The 19,289-nt window shown below is 39.8% G+C and overlaps 1 long non-coding RNA gene across 1 annotated transcript in view; it reads right to left on the bottom strand.

The window, feature by feature from the left end:
- Positions 1-15,872, bottom strand: part of LOC118673050 — a 70,856-nt gene extending 54,984 nt beyond the window's left edge. The window contains exon 1 of the long non-coding RNA XR_004973284.1: positions 15,754-15,872. This is a non-coding gene — a long non-coding RNA (uncharacterized LOC118673050). The remainder of the gene's footprint in view (positions 1-15,753) is intronic.
- Positions 15,873-19,289: the final 3,417 nt, after the last annotated feature.

Raw genomic sequence — 19,289 nt, 5'->3', positions numbered from 1 at the left:
TTTGATTGAAAATGAATCAAGCCAGCAGAGGGCATCTGCCTCACTAATAATAAACTTTGGCACTATTGAAGGGCCATTCACACAGACTCTGAAACCTTTTTTTTTTAATTAAATTTATTGGGCTGTCATTGATTAATAAGATCATATAGGTTACAGGTGTGGATTTCTACATTATAAAATCTGTATATTGCACTGTGTGCCCAACACCCAAAGTCAAATAATCGTCTATCATCATATATTAGGCCCTCGTTAGCCCCCAGCTCTCTACCCCCTTCCCTCAGTGTTGGAGAGGTTGTGGAGGAAAGGGAACCCTCAATTACCGCTGCTGGGACTGTAGACTGGTACAGCCACTATGAAAAACAGTCTGATGATTCCTCAAAAAATTAAGAACAGATCTACCATATGACCCAGCAATCCCTCTTCTGGGTATATACTTGAAAAATGTATTCGCAAAGATATATGCACCCTTATGTTCATTGCAGCATTATTCACGGTGGCCAAGACATGGAGACAACCAACAATCGAAGGTATCCTTCGACAGAGGATTGGATAAAGAAGATGTGACACAGCCCAGCAGGCATGGCTCAGTGGTTGAGTGTCAATCTATGAATCAGGAGGTCACGGTTCGATTCTTGGTCAGGGTGCATGCCTGGGTTGCGGGCTAGATCTCCAGTGTAGGGCATTAGGAGGCAGCTAATCAATGATTCTCTCTCATCATTGATGTCTCTCTCTCTCTCTCTCTCTCTCTCTCTCTCTCTCTCTCTCTCTCTCTCCCTTCCTCTCTGAAATCAATAAAAATATTTTTTTTAATATTTGTTCTAAAAAAAAAAGAAGATATGGTACATATACACAACAGAATGTTACTCAACCATAAGACAAGATGAAAAACTCCCATTTGCAACAACATGGATGGACCTTGAGAATATTATGCTCAGTCAAATAAGTCAGGAAAAAAAACTAAGAACTATATGATTTTACTCTTATGTAGGATATAAAACTAAAACTCGTGCACACAAGTAGGAGTCTGAAACCTATTTTAAGCTACATCTTATCTAACTAGAGGCCCGGTGCACAAAAGCATGCATGGGTAGGGTCCCTAGGCTTGGCTGGCAATCAGGGCCAATCTGAGGGGCAACCAGCAGGGAGATCAAGGCAGGGGGAGGGGGCAGAAGAGAAGAGGGGGCCCTGCTGGCACCCGCCTTGGCCTGCCTGGCCCTGTGGGCTGGGGGCAGCTCCTGTGTTGAGCGTCTGCCCCCTGGTGGTCAGTGCATGTCATAGCGACCAGTCGTTCCACTGGACGTTCCACTGTTCGGTCAGTTTGCATATTAGGCTCTTATTATATAGAATCTTTGGAAAGCATAGTAAGCGAAAGTGATTAAAGCTCTGCTTACAAGTACACAGAGTTACCAATAGAAGTTTACAAGTTTTCCCTTAGTATTATGAAGCTACCTAGCACAAGAAAGTATGGAATTTGCAAGGGAAACATGTCCATTTCCTAAAGATTATTTAAATACTAGAGGCCCAGTGCATGAAATTCATGCATGGGATGGAGGGGGGGGGGGAGGGCGTGGGGCATTGGTCCCTCAGCCCAGCCTGCACCCTCTCCAATCTGGAACCCCTCAGGGGATGTCCAACTGCCGGTAGTTCAGACATCCCTCTCACAAACCGGGACTGCTGGCTCCCAACCACTTGCCTGCCTGCCTGCCTGATCACCCCCTAACCACTCCCCTGCCAGCCTGATCACCCCCAACTGCCCTCCCCTGCCAGCCCAGTCGCCCTCAACTGCCCTCACCTGCCGGCCATCTTGTGACTGTGGGCACCACCATCTTTGAGGGCATGGCAGTCAATTAGCATATTCCCTCCTTATTGGCTGTGGGCACCACCATCTTTGCAGCCTGCTGCTCAGTCATTTGGTCATCCCTCACTAACCCCCCTGCCAGCCTGGTCACTCCATGCAGCCTGTTCGGTTGTCCATTCGGTTGTGATGGTCGCTTAAGCGTTTATATATACACTAGAGGCCCGGTGCACAAAAATTTGTGCACTTGGGGGGGGGGGGTCCCTCAGCCCGGCCTGTGCCCTCTCACAGTCTGGGACCCCTTGGGGGTGCCCACTTGCTGGCTTAGGCCTGCTCCCCAAGGGATTGGGCCTAAGCTGGCAATCAGACATCCCTCTGGCAGCCCGGCAGCCCTTGGGGGATGCCCACTTGCCAGCAGGCAGCAGACCTAAGCTGCAGTCAGACATCCTTAGCGCTACTGAGGAGGCAGGAGAGGCTCCCACCACCACCGCTGTACTGGCAGCCATCAGCCTGGCTTGTGGTTGAGGAGAGCTCCCCACTGTGAGAGCGCACTGACCACCAGGGGGCAGCTCCTGCATTGAGCATCTGCCCCCTGATGGTCAGTGTGTGTCATAGTGACCAGTCATTCCCAGTCTTTCTGCTGTTAGGGTCAGTTTGCATATTACCCTTTTACTATATAGGATAGAGGCCTGCTGCACGGGTGGGGGCCGGCTGGTTTGCCCTGAAGGATGATCCGGATCAGGGTGGGGGTCCCGCTTGGGTGCCTGGCCAGCCTGGATGACGGGCTGATGGCTGTTTGCAGCTGGTCACACCCCCTTCAGGGTAGGGGTCCCCACTGGGGTTCCTGGCCAGTCTGGGTGAGGGGCTGAGGGCCATTTTCAGGCTGGCGGGCAACTGAAGCTCCCAGCCTCTTTTTTTTTCTTTTATTTTTATTCTGGGATTTATTTACCTTCTATAGCTATCACTGGAGCTGAGAGCCAGCTCCAGCTCTGAGACTGTAGCTGGCTGAAAGCAGGTATCTGGGTTTATTTAGCTTCTATAATTGAAACTCTGTTGCCATCACTGGCCGCTCTAAGCTCTGAGCCCGCTGGCGGATGAAAGCAGGTACCTGGGGTTTGTTTAGCTTCTATAATTGCAACATTGTTGCATCTGGAGCTCAGAGCTGGGCCGTAGCAGGCAAGGAACCTTGGCTTCCTCCATCACTGGAGCAAGCAAGCCTCATGTTCACTTCAGCTGCCTGGCTGCTGGCCGCCATCTTGGTTGGCAGTTAATTTGCATATCCTGCTGATTAGCCAATGGGAAGCATAGCGGAGGTATGGTTAATTACCATGTTTGTCTATTATTAGATAGGATAGATATTAAATTGCTCTTATATTGCTGATTTTTTTCATTTCTCCATGATGTACACTGACAAAAATATTGTGTCCTCCTACTGCCTATAAATGAAATACAACAATTAGGAAAAGGACAAAATGGAGAATCACCCTCTGATTGTCAATCACTTAAATGTGTTTCAGGCTTTCCCTAGTTTCTCTAGAATTAAGGCTTTAAGGGTTGACTGGTTATCAGTCCTTCTTAGAACATATAAATGAAAGGTAGGAGAAGCAGTTTCCCACAGGAGGCTACTAGAGAAGAGGAAATACAGAGAATATACAAATGGGATGATCTGCTTGGGCAAAAAATAATAGTAATAATAATAATAATATTTCTCAGATACCAATGTAGGCAAATTAACCCCAGTTTAAAGTCATTATTACTTCTAGATTCCTCTAGGGCTGGGAATCAAAAAACAGTTCCAGTCCTACTTCTTTTACTTAATACAAAATATTAAATATTTGTGTTATTTATTTCACAGTGGATTAAAGGAAGAAAACTAAAATGTATTGAACACTTACTATGTTTCAGACACTTTCCTTACAACAACCTTGCAAAATTAGGGGTTAGAGAAGTTTTAAAAACTTCCTGAAATACAAATAGTTGTTAACCAGCCAAGTGCCAAAATTCAAGTCAGATCCCAATACCTCAAAGCCCAGGTGTCTTCTACTCCACCAGGCTACCTAACACAGAACTCTAACACCTAGAGAGCTTACATCAAATGTTGGTTTCCCTTACTTTCTTTCCTCTAAAAATCAGTTCATGTATCTTCTTTTAGATAGATAGGTAGATAGATAGAAAGATAGAAAGGAAGGAAGGGAGGGAGGGAAGGAGGGAGAGAGGGAAGGAGGGAGGGAGGGAGGGAGGGAGGGAGGGAGGGAGGGAGGGAGGGAGGGGATAGATTTTTAAATATTTTAAATGTTAACTTTAAATTTTTTAACTTAAATTTTTAATGTTAGAAAACTTCTCCATACTTCACTCAGCAGTATCTTTCCTTCCCTTTTGTCAAGAGGGGTTTTAAAAGACAATAATTCAACCCTTCTTCTTCCTCAAATTCTCAAGCTGAATACTGTTTATCAGCTCTGATGTTATTGAATTGCTCAGATGGCTGGGTGTCTTAAAAACCAATCAACCAATAAACAAACTAAATAACATCTCACTCAAACTAATTTATTCCAAGTGGCATTAAAAAATGCATTAAGTCAGCAACTGTTATTAATTGGTGCAATTTCAGGTCTGGGCAAGGGTTATGTTGCCTCCCAAAGCACACACATACACTCTAGATTTGAATATTTGAGGGAGTAGGGGAATACCTGATAGTCTTTATTCAGCGGTTCTCAACCTGTGGGTTGCGACCCCTTTGGGGGTAGAACAACCCTTTCACAGGGGTTGCCTAAGACCATCGGAAAACACATATATAATTACATGTTGTTTTTGTGATTAATCACTATGCTTTAATTATGTTCAATTTGTAACAATGAAATTGGGGGCCACCACAACATGAGGAACTGTATTAAAGGGTCGCAGCATTAGGAAGGTTGAGAACCACTGATTTAGTTTCTATTGCTCTTTTCTTCCAAATCCTCACTCTTCCTAATGCCTTTCCTGGTACCTTTTGTCAGGCTCAGCTATCCAAGCCTGTACGAATAGATGGTTGAGCTCCACCTATGTGTGACAAAATACATTTTTGTAGCTGTCCTTCATCAAGCAATCTGACAATGTGGGCTAGGCTGATCAATCCCTCTCTGATTAGTTTGATTACAGAATCCAGATGATCCAGATAATGAGGGTGTTGTTAATAGAACATCAGGGCCACTCATTCACTCATTCATTCATTAGAGAGAAGTTTTAATAACTAAGTTGACAGACCCTGTACTTAGCACTGAAGTTACAAATATGAGAAAGATATCATCCCTGTCCTTTAATAGTTTACATGTTCATCGGGGAAATCAACATATGAGAAAGCAACACACATAAACACTCTGGCAAGTGCTATATAGGTATGATCCAGGGACTTTTTGTAGCAAAGTAATCAACTAACTGATTAAAAGTAAAGAAACAAGATTCAAAAAAATCTTTAGGAAAGAAGAGAGTTTTGTAGTAGGTCGCCAGAAATGGCCAGGAGTTATCCAGACTTACTGGGGAGACTACTCCAGGTTTATATATTTTTAGAGTATGTGTAAAGTGTTAAAGTAAGAAAGTCCATGATGAGCTCAGGGAACCTGAAATAATTAGCATAGCTAAGAAGCATCCCTGTGGCAACATGGCAAGAAATGATGATGTCAGAACAACAGGCAGAGGTTGGATCAAAATGAACCTTATAAGCCTTGCTAAGAACTTTAGTTTTTATCTGTAAACAATTGATAATCGGCAAAGGGTTTTTTTAAATCACATAATAATATATTCATTTCGAAAAGAAAGTGTGAGTATGGGGGGGCAGTGTAAAAAGGGAAATACTAGAGGTGTGGAGACTAATTTGGAGATTACTATAATAATCTGGATAAAAGATGACAGAGGTTACATAGAGTACAGAAGATGGGCTAAATACAAAACAAAACATATTTCTGAAAAGTTTGTTGTTGCATGGTATATAATGTCTGAGTGAGATGAAGGTATCTAAAATGACCTGCTACGTTTATGGCTTGAGTCATCCAATAAACAGAGCAAGTTTGTAGGGGGGTGGAAAGAGACTTTGAGGAGAGTGAACTTTGTTGGTATTCTCTTTATATGGTATAAAATTTGGGTCAGGCCAGGCCAGTGTGGCTCAGCGGTCGAGCATCAACCTGTGAACCAGGAGGTCACAGAGTTCAATTCCTGGTCAGGGCACATGCCCGGGTTGTGGGCTCGATTCCCCATAGGGGCCGTGCAGAAGGCAGCCAATCAATGATTCTCATCATTGATGTTTCTATCTCTCCCTCTTCTTTCCTCTCTGAAATCAACAAAAATATATTTTAAAAAAGAAAAAAAATTGGGTCAGGCCATTGTTCATATACAGAAATCTATATGCAAAAGTGACTAGCAGGGCATAGCTAGGCTACTGATGTGTTTCATTTGGCGAGCATACTACTGGTTTATGTTGTTTAAAATATGAATTAGTTAAAATGTTTAGAAATTAGGAGATGACACACACACAAAAAAAAATCCCTGGATTTCCATTTTCTCTTAAGCCAAATATCCAGCAATCCTGGTCACATCCCCTCTGAACAAGCAGCTGGATCTGAGTAGTTGTAATCTCACTTTGGACTGGACATATGTGAGCAAGCACATCAGAGTTTCCATCATTTTTTAATGCCTCCCCCACACTGAAGCTGGCTTCATTCACTTAGATCTGTGGACAGACATGGATAGTCTTAACAAAATCACTTCCCCAAATCCTCAACTTCTGTATGTAATCTTTCCTAAAATTTTTCTAAGAGCATGTGCTATACTTACAGTAAGCCCTTCTTTCACTTAAACAAAAGAAAAACATACCAATTACCCACCCCAAATGGGTTCATCATACAGTGCCTGAGGCCATAAAATCCTCTCTAATACTAAAAGGAGCACTTAAATATTAGTTTTACAGATGCCTCCTTTCATGATTGATCAAGGTATTTATTTCCCTGTTTCATACCCATTTCTGTTAAGGATAAAACAAGACATTAAAATAGGATATTTTAGGCCTCTATTGAGACACTCTGATTTTTTTTTCAGCATAGAAAATAAAATAAACATTCTTTTTTATTTTTTTTAAATATATTTTATTGATTTTTTACAGAGAGGAAGGGAGAGGGATAGAGTCAGAAACATCAATGAGAGAGAAACATCAATCAGCTGCCTCTTGCACACCCCCTTCTGGGGATGTGCCCACAACCAAGGTACATGCCCTTGACCGGAATCAAACCCGGGACCCTTGAGTCTGCAGGCCGATGCTCTATCCACTGAGCCAAACCAGTTAGGGCAAAAATAAACATTTTTATTTAATTTCCTCACAATGATCTGGAGGAAGAGCCTTCGTGGGACAAAGCAAAAAATAAAAATAAAATAAAAGCATCAGTATGATATTCTGAATACTAAAAATGTCTTTTTCCAAGTAAATGTAAGCAATTCTTGCTAATGATTCTCATTACTCATTCATACATGTCATTTGCTGAAAGAAAAGCATATTTGAATAGTGAAAGCTACTGATGATGAAGCTTTTATATTTAACCAGAATGTATTTGACGAGTACCAAAATTTTCCTAGAAACAGCACCCATGAAAAAACTTCTCTTTTAAAAAATATATTTTTTATTGTTGATAGTAATACAGATACCTCCCATCCCCCCAAAAAAATGAAAAAACTTCTTAAAGATGAAATATAGGTAATGCAGACATTCATTAAAATCAAGTACTAAGGAATGGAGATGTCATGGTCAAAAATCTGAGGTAATTTTGAATATAGAAAATAATAGAAATTTTTTTTTAAAACTCCTAACAAAGTAAAAATATCCATCAAAAATGGGGAAGAGTACTGTATGTCAACTATAATTACAAATAATTTTTTAAAAATTAAAAATAGAGTTTTTCCGAGTTCCAGAAACCAAGATGGCAGCATAGGTTAACGCCGGAGATTGCTGCCTCGAACAACCACTTCAAAAAACAACTAAAAGACGGAACGGACATTATCCAGAACCACAGGAAGGCTGGCTGAGTGGAAATTCTACAACTAGGAGGAAAGAGAATATCATACCCAGACTCAGAGGAGGCGCAGTGCTGAAGTGAAATACTAAGGTGCAGAGTGCACGCGGAGCGGGCTGGAGGCAGAGGGCGCGGTTGTTGTTTTCAATCAGGAGGGAGTTTCAGACTCTGAGCTCCAGATCCGGGTGAGTCTCTAGGGACCCAGACTCAAACGGGAGAAGCGGGACTGTCTGGCTTCGGTCGGAACTCGAAGGCAGCTTTCTCTCCGAGGATTGCAGCGGTTGCTGGGACTCTGTGAGGCAGAGCCCCTAGGGACGGAACTGAGAGCAGCCATAACTGCTCGCTCTGGCCCGCCCTATAGATCCCCGGGGACCCGCCCCGCCCAAGCCCTGCGCAGAGCCATTTGCTGGATAGCCTCAGGCAAACGTTAGATTAGCACCGCCCTAGAGATCCAGCACAGAAGCTCTCCCACTGCAGACACAGCGGACTCTCATAGCCAGTTAGCCTGGAGGTCAAATCACCCACACTATTGCTGACAACAATCAAGGCTTAACTACAACAAGACTGCGCACAAAGACCACTAGGGGGTGCACCAAGAAAGCATAAAAAATGCGGAGACAAAGAAACAGGACAAAACTGTCAATGGAGGATATTGAGTTCAGAACCACACTTTTAAGGTCTCTTAAGAACTGTCTAGAAGCCGCCGATAAATGTAGTGAGATCCTCAAGAAATCTAATGAGACCCTCGATGTTATGATAAAGAACCAACTAGAAATTAAGCATACACGGACTGAAATAACGAATACTATACAGACTCCCAACAGCAGACCAGAGGAGCGCAAGAATCAAGGCAAAGATTTGAAATGCGAAGAAGCAAAAAACACCCAACCAGAAAAGCAAAATGAAAAAAGAATCCGAAAATACGAAGATAGTGTAAGGAGCCTCTGGGACAGCTTCAAGCATACCAACATCAGAATTATAGGGGTGCCAGAAGATGAGAGACAGCAAGATATTGAAAACCTATTTGAAGAAATAATGACAGAAAACTTCCCCCACCTGGTGAAAGAAATAGACTTACAGGTCCAGGAAGCGCAGAGAACCCCAAACAAAAGGAATCCAAAGAGGACCACACCAAGACACATCATAATTAAAATGCCAAGAGCAAAAGACAAAGAGAGAATCTTAAAAGCAGCAAGAGAAAGAAACTCAGTTACCTACAAGGGAATACCCATACGACTGTCAGCTGATTTCTCAACAGAAACTTTGCAGGCCTGAAGGGAGTGGCAAGAAATATTCAAAGTGATGAATACCAAGAACCTACAACCAAGATTACTTTATCCAGCAAAGCTATCATTCAGAACTGAAGGTCAGATAAAGAGCTTCACAGATAAGGAAAAGCTAAAGGAGTTCATCACCACCAAACCAGTATTATATGAAATGCTGAAAGGTATCCTTTAAGAAGAGGAAGAAGAAGAAAAAGGTAAAGATACAAATTATGAACAACAAACATGCATCTATCAACAAGTGAATCTAAGAATCAAGTGAATAAATAATCTGGTGATCATAATAGAATCAGGGACATAGAAAGGGAATGGACTGACTATTCTTGGGGGGGAAAGGGGTGTGGGAGATGCGGGAAGAGACTGGACAAAAATCGTGCACCTATGGATGAGGACAGTGGGTGGGGAGTGAGGGCGGAGGGTGGAGCAGGAACTGGGAGGAGGGGAGTTATGGGGGGAAAAAAGAGGAACAAATGTAATAATCTGAACAATAAAAAAAAATAGAATAAAATAAATGAGGAAGAGAACAGAAGTATATGCCTATTAATCTTTTCATTTCTTACTGTAGAGAGTCAATTAACATGGCCTAAAACTATAAATCTAATTTTATTTTGGTTTTATATATTTTTTATTGATTCATAGAGACAGAGGAAGGAAGAGGGAGAGAGAAACATCGATGTGAGAGTGGAACATTGATCAGCTGTCCCCTACACACACACTCCTCACCAGGATCAAGCCAGCAACCCAGGCATGTGCCCTGACCAGGAATTGAACCAGCAACCCCCAGTGCATGCGATGATGCCCAGCCAACTGAGCCACACTGACCAAAGCTATAAATCTAATTTTAAAAAACTCATTTATTGCCCTGACAGGTTTGGCTCAGTGGATAGAGCATTGGCCTGTGGACGGAAGGGTCCTGGGTTCGATTCCAGTCAAGGGCATGTACCTTGGTTGCGGGCACATCCCCAGTTGGGGGTGTGCAGGAGGCAGCTGGTTGATGTTTCTCTCTCATCAATGTTTCTAACTCTCTATCCCTTTCCCTTCCTCTCTGTAAAAAATCAATAAAATAAAATAACTCATTTATCATAATCCAAATTTCCTCTTTTCCTCTTATCCTTAAAGAATCTTATAGACATTATAAGTATGGCAAAGAAATAAAATAACTCATGTTTACACTCACAAAAAACAAAGTATAGACAGAAAGAGACTTTGGGACAGCTACAGAATATGAGATCATTAGAAAGCAGAAGAAAAGGAATTTTTAAGAGGTATTATGGTAGAGTCATAATTTAACCCTTTTTAAGTACTTTGAGAGACCCACACAGAGATAAGAAATACTTTTAAATAATTTTTGTTATACTCTGCTTCTTTAAATGACTCCATACAGAAAATAGACCAAGTGAGACATGGCAATGGATGACCTTGAGAGATTCAGAACCATGATCTTGGTCAATTTTAAAGAGATAACACAAACTTTAACAAATTGATTAAAAAGAATACTGCCAAGATTCCTGATCAAAACAAATTAGTCATCTTAAATGATGCCCCCAAAAAAGTGAAGTAAAAGAAACAGGTAGAAGATCACATTCATTTGAGTGGCAGTGCAGAAAATAATAATCTACCTGGACAAAGAAACAGAACAGAATAATTCCTGCTTCAAGGACCTGAGAAATCAAGATCTTTCTAGAGAACAAAGAGAGGTCACATCAAGAAGGCTCTGTGGAGTCAACCTCATACACCAGACAAAGAGAGAGAGACTTAATTCAAGTTTAGGTAATTTTGCTGGAGGGAGGCAAAGTGTTAACTCCTTAATCCCCTTGAGGATTTAGAGGTGAAAAGCATTATCTGGCTATGAGTTTTCAGAGAATATAGGAAAGAAAATTCTCGGGTCATCTTGAAGATTGGGAATCAGGAACCCATGGGACAAATTATGGTTAAGTCAAGATAATTTTGAGAACAATGGTTTGAATAGAATACCTACGGGTGAAAACAGCAATGCTCTAGCCCTACCCAATCAGGGAATACAGGAAAAGATCTAACTTGAGAGGAGATCCAAGCATTTATGAATGATCCTAAAATGGACCTATTTTGTACAGCAGGTCTCCAAGCTTTAGTCAACATTTCTTGTCTCTAGTACAGATTTGGCTCTTGTCAGCCTTCTATTTAGAGAATATGATTGCAAGAAAATCTACTTCACTTACTGAGTGAAAAAACATTTTTTTAATTCTTTACAGTACTTAGAACCTAGAAATTGAGCACAATGACTGTGGTCAGGATGAAAGGGAACCATAGCTTTCTCCATATCTACTTTATAAATGATTTTTAATTCTTTAATGAACAATTATTTCCATAAAGAAGTGATTCTCAGACTTTTCTGTCTCAGGTATTTTTTTGCTCTTAAAAAGTGCTGAGGACCCCAAAGAGCTTTTGTTTATATGGATTATATCTATCACTATTTTCCATATAAGAAATTAAAACAGAAAAGTTAAAAAATATTTACTTATCTATATATATAAAAGCCTAATATGCTAAGTGTCTGACCCATCGTTAACCGGCTCAGCCAGTCGCTATGATGCACACTGACCACTAGGGGGCAGATGCTCTGACCAGTAGGTTAGTTTGTGGCCAATCAGGACTGGGTGAGACGGGCTGGACATACCCTGGAGCCCTCCAGTGGTCCATCCCTGGCTGGCTGGCCCATATCAGCCCCGATTGGGACTGGATGAGACAGCCCTGACTGGCCCCAATCACCAGCCAGGCTAAGGGACCCTACCCATGCATGAATTCTTGCACCGGACCTCTAGTTTAATAATAAATCCAATACATGTTAACACATTTTTAAAAATAACAGTTTACCTGCCCTGGCTGGGTGGTTCAGTTGGTTGGAGCATCATCCAGACACCAAAAGGTTTCGGTTTGATTCCCAGTCAGGGCACATCCCTAGGTTGCAGGTTCGATCCTCAGATGGGATGGGTATGGGAGGCAACCAATCCATGTTTCTCTCCCTTCCTCTCTCTCTCAAATCAATAAAAACATATCCTCGGGTGAGGATTTAAAAATGATAATAAAATAACTATTTTTCTATAAAAAAAAAAAACTTAATATAAAGAGTATCACTATTTCATTTTTGCAAATCTCACTAATGTAGACAATACCTGGATTCTTGTATCTGCATTCAATCTGTTGTAATATCATGCATCTGAAAACCTCTACTATACACTTGAGAGAGAATGAGAGGAGAAAAAAAACACAACCCAATAATGTCTTCGTATTATTCTGAAAATAATATATTTTTACTTCACATGTACCTTAAGACCACATTTTGAGATGCACTGCCATAGAACACTTTAGTGATCACTTTTAAAAGTGTAACTTGATTCTTTGTTATTAGATTTAATAAGCTTCTAGGCCTTGGATCTTTTTTCCTTTTCTTTAGGCCTTGGATCTTCTAGATGAGACAAAGGAGGAAATATGTGGAATATGGGGCCAAATTTTGGGGGAAACTAACATTGATTGAGTGCCTGTCATTTTCCCGGCTCTGAACAGAACTAAACTCTCATTTCACTGGGTTTCAACTGGTTTTCCTAATCTCAGAGGTCAATTTTTAAAGCCTTTTCAGCCCTAATCATTAACTATTTCAAACCTAGTCACAGTTTTCCAAGGAGCTAAAAAAACAAACAAAAAAACACAAATCAGACTTATTTATTGGCTTAGGGATTCAAAGTTGTTGTAGTAACACTAATAAATTCCATTACATCTCTCTTTTTTAAATATCTGTTTTTGGCTTACTATGTGTAGACTGTGGTAAAGGGCTTTACATGGATTATTCCATTTAATAATCGTATTAACTTTGAAAATTAGATATTATGGTCTTCATTTAATTGTTGATGAAACTTGTTAATTATTTTGTCTTTGTTTTGGGAGTTTGATGAGTGGACAGAGAAGAAAGAACAGTATAAAAGAGTCTCAATGATTACTTTTAACAGAATTTCACAGCTGAAAAGGACACTGAAGGTCATCTAGGTCAAACCTTTTTTTTGTTGTTATTCTTGTTCCAGACCATTTAAGCAACTCTGTTTTATCTGATATTACTTTTATTAGTATTTACTGACATATATTTTCCACCTCTCTCTTTCCATCTTTTCTTTGTAATTTTGCTTTAGTTATAACTCTAATAAACAATATATAATTAAATATGGGTTATTTATTTGTCCAATCTGAGTTTCTATCTATTAATAGAAAAGGTTAATCATTCATTTTATCATGGAAATAAAAACCTACAGCAAAGGGTCCAGCCGGTGTGGCTCAGTGGCTGAGCATCAACTTATGAACCAGGAGGTCACAGTTCAATTCCCAGTTAGGACACATACCCGGGTTGCTGGCTTGATCCCCAGTGTGGGGCATGCAGTAGGCAGCCGATCAATTATTCTCTCTCATCTTTGATGTTTTTATCTCTCTCTCTCTCCCTTTCCCTTCCTCTCTGAGATCAGTAAAAATATATTTTTTTTAAAAAGAATGAAGTCTGTCATTTGCAACAACATAGATGAAACCAGAGGACATTATGCTAAATGAAATAACCAAGTCACAGAAGGACAAATACCATATGATTTCACTTATATGAGGTACCTAAAATAGTTAAACTTAGTCCAGTGGGAGTGGCTCAGTGAGGTTAGTGTCATCCCGTGCACCGAAAGGTTGCCGGTTTGATTCCCAGTCAGAGCACATACGTTCAGGTTTGATCCCTGGTCGGGGTACAAATAGAAGGCAAGTGATTGATGTTTCTCTCTCACACTGATGTTTCTCTCTCTCTCCCTTCCTCTCTCTCTCAGCATGTTCGCATATCCTCGGGTAAGGACTTAAAAAATAATAAATAAATAAAATGGTCAATGGTCAAATTTACATAAGCAGAGAACAGAATCACAGTTGCCAGGAGCAGTGGAAGCAGGAAAGGGGGAGTTGTTTAATAAATTATATAAAGTTTATTATGCTAGATGCTTAAGTTCTAGAGATCTGCTGTACGACAAAGCACCTTTAGTTAACAATACAGTATATTGTGCACTTCAATCTTTGTTAAGAGGGTAGGTGTCAAAAAAAGAAAAAAGAGAAAGTGAGTCTCATACCACACACACACACACACACACACACACACACACACACAACCACCACCACCACCATCACACCACACCAAAGGACAGAGGAAACTGGGAGATTTTGTATATGTCTATTATTTTGATTGTGGTGATGATATTACAGGTGTTTGCACATGTCCAAACTCATCAAATTACAGTATACACATTAAATATGCACCATTCTTAGTATATCAATTATACCTCAATAAAGCTGTTTTTAAAAACTAAAAAACAGATTATCCAGCTCAAGCTATTACAAACATTGCATTCTTCTAGAATACGTTATGCAGTCAGAAAAATAGATCATTCGGGCTATCAAGGAATAAATTCTGGAAAATCAACATCATATAGCCTACAGTCTCTGATGATAAGACATTAAATAATTAATAGTAAATATCTTTTAAAAACCTGGTTCTGATATTCACCTTATGAACCCATCAGTTCCCAGACATTAGACTGTGCAACCCTTCTGGCCACACAACTAAGCCAGGTGCGCTACTTTGGGCCCTCCCCTGATTATACTGGGGTGTGGTGTACTCAAAGTCTAAACCAAGGCTACACCAATAATCATGGAGATTATCAATCAAACATCTGCCTAATCTACAGGGTGGAGGTGATGAGTTATGATGGACAAATAACCAGGAGGTTTGCAGAAAGAGACTAAAGTCAAAGTTGAAAAAAGTGGGTGCAGAACAGATAGAGGGGTCCTCAGGTTCTGGAAGTTTGTACTTCTCTGTGAGATTTCCATCAGGCAGAACAAACACTGACCTTCAGCAGGAGGAATTTAAGGATGGAAGTTCCCCAAAGCTCAGGAATCAAGTTCAGGGCGCCTGTGCTGCTAATCTAGCTTTGACCCCTCTCAGTTGGGATAGCAAGGTCTCTACCTGGTTCCTTGTGCCTCGGTGTCTCATGTTAGGATCTATTCTTGGTTTTTCAGTTTTTCCTACTTCCCAAGTTAAAATTCTGGCCTAAAAGATGACCCTAGGGTCCTGATATTGTTGATTCCAACTCCCCATCACCTGCCCATCTAAACTCCTTTCCTAGCTTCACCATCATTTTCTTTTTTCCCCAATAGTTTTCTTCTATTCACCTGTCACATCCTACTTTATTGAGCTTCCCCCTCTCAAAGCTGCCTGTCAAGACTCTAAACCAAGCATGTCAAACTCAAAGGCTAACACGGGCCAAATAAACAAGGCATGCAGCCTACAGGCCGCAAGTTTGGCATGATTGCTCTAAACTATTGCCTCTTGTTCTTCACCCTCCCTCAGCCCCCACTTCAATGTATCTGTGAGCTTTACTTTTGAAATGTCTGCTTCCTTCTCCAAAAGCAACACTTCTGTTTGAAACTATCTCTCTTCTTTTTTCAAAATGTGAGCATCCTTGAATGTATCAAAACTCAATTCACCATCCATATTCTTAGCAAAGTTATTTTAAATAAAAATAATCTGATCCTGTCACTTTTCTACTTAAAAACTCTTCAGCTGTTAACCAATGTAAATAAGATAATATTCACTTACCATGGCTTTCAAATCCTTTCCAAAAGGCCTTTCAAATCCATCTCCTCTTCTTTCCCACACAATCCAATAAATGCATTCTTTAGACCTCAGTTCAAATACCACCTCCTTATGATCTGTCTAAAAGAATGAATTAAAATAAAGGAGTGGAACTACATCAAACTAAACAGTTCTATGCAGCAAAGGAAATAATCAATATATTGAAAAAAGCAACCTTCAGAATAAGAGAAAATATTTACAAGCCATATATCTGATTAGGGATTAATATCAAAATTACATAAAGAACTTATACAAGTCAATAGCATAAAAGCAAATAACCCAACTTTAAAAATAGGCAAAGGATCTAAATAAACATTTTTGGGAAACCATATTAAAGCTTCCTCAAATAATTAAAAATTGTATGGCTATTCAATCCAGCAACCCTGCACCTGGGTATATATCCAAGAAAATGAAATTAATTATCTCAAAGAGATATCTTCATTCCTATGTTCATTAAAATATTATTCACAATAGATAAGATATAGATCAACCAAAATGCCCTACAATAGATGAATGGATGTAGATATTGTAGGATATATTTATAACCTGGCAAGTTATTCAGCCTTAAAAAAAAAAATCCTGCCTTTTGTGACAACATAGATAAGCCTGGAATTCCAAATGAATTAAGTCAGACAGAAAAAGACAAATACTGTATGGTATCACTTATATGTGGGATCTTTAAAAAAAAGTCAATTTCATAGCAACAAAGAATAGAAATGTGGCTTGCAGGAGCTGGGGAGTAGAGGACAAGAAAAATTTAGGTCAAAGACTGTAAGTTTTCAGTTATAAGCAAAATAAGTTCTGAGGATCTAATATTAATCATGGTGACTATAGTCAATAGTATTATATTGTATACTTAAAAGTTCCTTAAAAAAAAAAGTTCCTGCCAGTATATTTTAAGCATTCCCACCACACAAAAAAAGTATATGAGGTAATTAATTATCTCAGTGTTGGTAATCACTCCACAATGTGTATCAAATCAGAACATTGTACACTTTAAGTGTATATAATTATTTGTCAATTATTCTTCAATAAAGCTGAGGGAAAATGTTAAAAATAGAAGAGAATGAGTTGCTTCCTCATCTGTTCTCGAATAATAATTTACAAATGCCTTTATGATAACACACATCACATTGTTTACATGTCTGCTTTCTTCATTAGATTATGAACTCTTTGAGGACAGGACACATGTCTTCTTCATTGATAGTCCTCTGACAAGCATGGTGACTGGTGAGAAGTTAGCTGAAAACAAATGCTTGTTTAATGAATAACTGATTCATTCATCTCTTAATACCCTGGCCTATCTCTTAATCGGAGCTTCCCTAAGATACCTGCAGAAAATGTGCCTCCAGAATACATCCTAAACTATATGTCTATAATGTCCCTAAACACAAGGGAGCAGGTAAGAAAGAGGAGTGGGAATTTATTCCAAGTTCCAAACCCTCCTGATCTTCCACATTCTCCTGTAGTCACTGGCCTATTCTAGATGCTGGCTGAACAATGACATTGGTAAAATCTGTTCAGAATGACTATAATGTCCCTGCCTAGCTTGTTCTTGAATTCTTTCTTTTTTTTTTCAGTTTCTTAATGCTGTACCACTTGTCACCAAACTCACTGTTCCTATGGGACATAGAATGGTCCTTCTTTCACTACTGATATTAGTCTTGCTAATATGGCCACTCTAAAAATCTCACAATCTCTCTGTTGATAACCATTCAAAAGTAAATCATGAAGACTTTTTCCTTAACTTCCATTATTCCATCTATTATTTTTTTCTGTTATTGCTTTTATTCCTAAGCATTAGAAAAAAACTTTCCTATAACATAGTTACTGCATAAATGTAACTCCCTTCACAACCTACAATGCTTCTGGCCATCTCTGCAATTGTATCAAAGGAATTCAACAAAGCACCATAATTTTTAGAAAAAAATAATAGCTTATTGATATAAGTTCTTCCTTGAGAATGTCTTCACTATTCCAAAGATTTAGCTTTCATTGTAATTTTCTCTGTTCTGTCTGTCTCGCTCAAATTCTCATTGTGTGTGTGTATGTCTGTGTATGTCACTTCTGCTTCTGCAGACACTGAAATGACATGTTACACACAGGGAGAGAGAGAGAGAGAGAGAGAGAGAGAGAGAGAGAGAGAGAGAGAGAGAGAGGCGGGGGGGGGAGAAGAGGCTGAAGAAAACAGAATCTGAGGTCACTATAGGCAACTTGAAAATTTTTATTGGGATCAACATACTTTCCTTCACTTTTGTCCAAATACAAGCTCCCAGTAAACATGTCCTTGTCAGATACTACTCCACAATTATATGATTAAACAGGAACATCAGCTATAACTATGCCAAGGAATCCATGAGAATATTCAATCTGGAAAAACTTCAACCACAAAAGAGCACCTCCCAGGAGATGACGACAACTGTTTTGGGAAATCTTTTAACCACAAAGTCCAACTCCCCTTCACTCCTACAGCTTCAGTCACACATCTCAAAGGGCTGATCCCTTAAACTAGGACAACCTGACCCACATCAGCAGCCCAGAGGCATTATGGCAACATAACACCTTTCCAACAATTGAAGAAAATATGAGGGATGAACAATTGAATGACTGAAATTGAAATCCTATAATTGGTGATTTGTCAATAACTACTGACTTTGTGGAGTTTTCTTCATTCCTAAGCCAATCCTGACAGACACAATATGTAAATGCAAACACCAAAACACATCTGAAACCATTTCATTGTCTCATAGCAATGAAATGAAGAATAGATTCTCTATGAGGATAGAGAAGAATCTATCTCCAAGTTCACTATTCAATGAACACTAATTTTAAAGGCTTAAAGAAAAAATACTTTGGGATGCTGAATGTAAAAAGCTAAAATTCCAGAGGGATCAGCTCTGTTGGCAAGAAGTAGGGCATTGAAACCCAAAGGCTGTCCTGTTCATACTATGAAGTAGAATTGATAGTCCTGTTTCCCTACAGTTACTAACCTGCACTGGTCAAAGAGCCATCTGAGCTGAGCTGAACCGAGATATTTACTTGAGGGTTGGTGAACACACAATATACAGATGATGTATTATAGAACTGTACACCTGAAACCTATATAATTTCACTAACCAATGTCACCTCAATAAATTCAATTAAAACATAGATTTACTTGGATCTTAGAATTACAGCTCTCAGGTTGAAACAGGGACTTATCAGACTTCCACCCAATATTCCTCTACTTAACTCCCCTCCAAAATATCCCCATCTCATCTCCAAGTAACTGATATAACCTGGTGTGATGCATAGAGGATTTGGAAAGAAAAGTCCTGGGTTGGAGGCCTGGGTCCCAATCCTTAGATTTATCAGTCATACAACACTAGACCTACTTGTCTTCAACTACAATATGAGGAGACTAGACTAGTTAATTGCCAACATCTCATTCAGTTCAAGATTCTCTAGGCAGTGACAGAGAACGAACTAGCTCCAAAGATAATGATTTTCATGTTTGGAGA

This window comes from Myotis myotis, unplaced genomic scaffold (assembly GCF_014108235.1).
Source record: "Myotis myotis isolate mMyoMyo1 unplaced genomic scaffold, mMyoMyo1.p scaffold_m19_p_18, whole genome shotgun sequence".
Classification (NCBI taxonomy): Eukaryota; Metazoa; Chordata; class Mammalia; order Chiroptera; family Vespertilionidae; genus Myotis; species Myotis myotis.
Note: the sequence above shows the minus strand (reverse complement) of the source record. Positions and strands in the feature narration are given on the sequence as shown.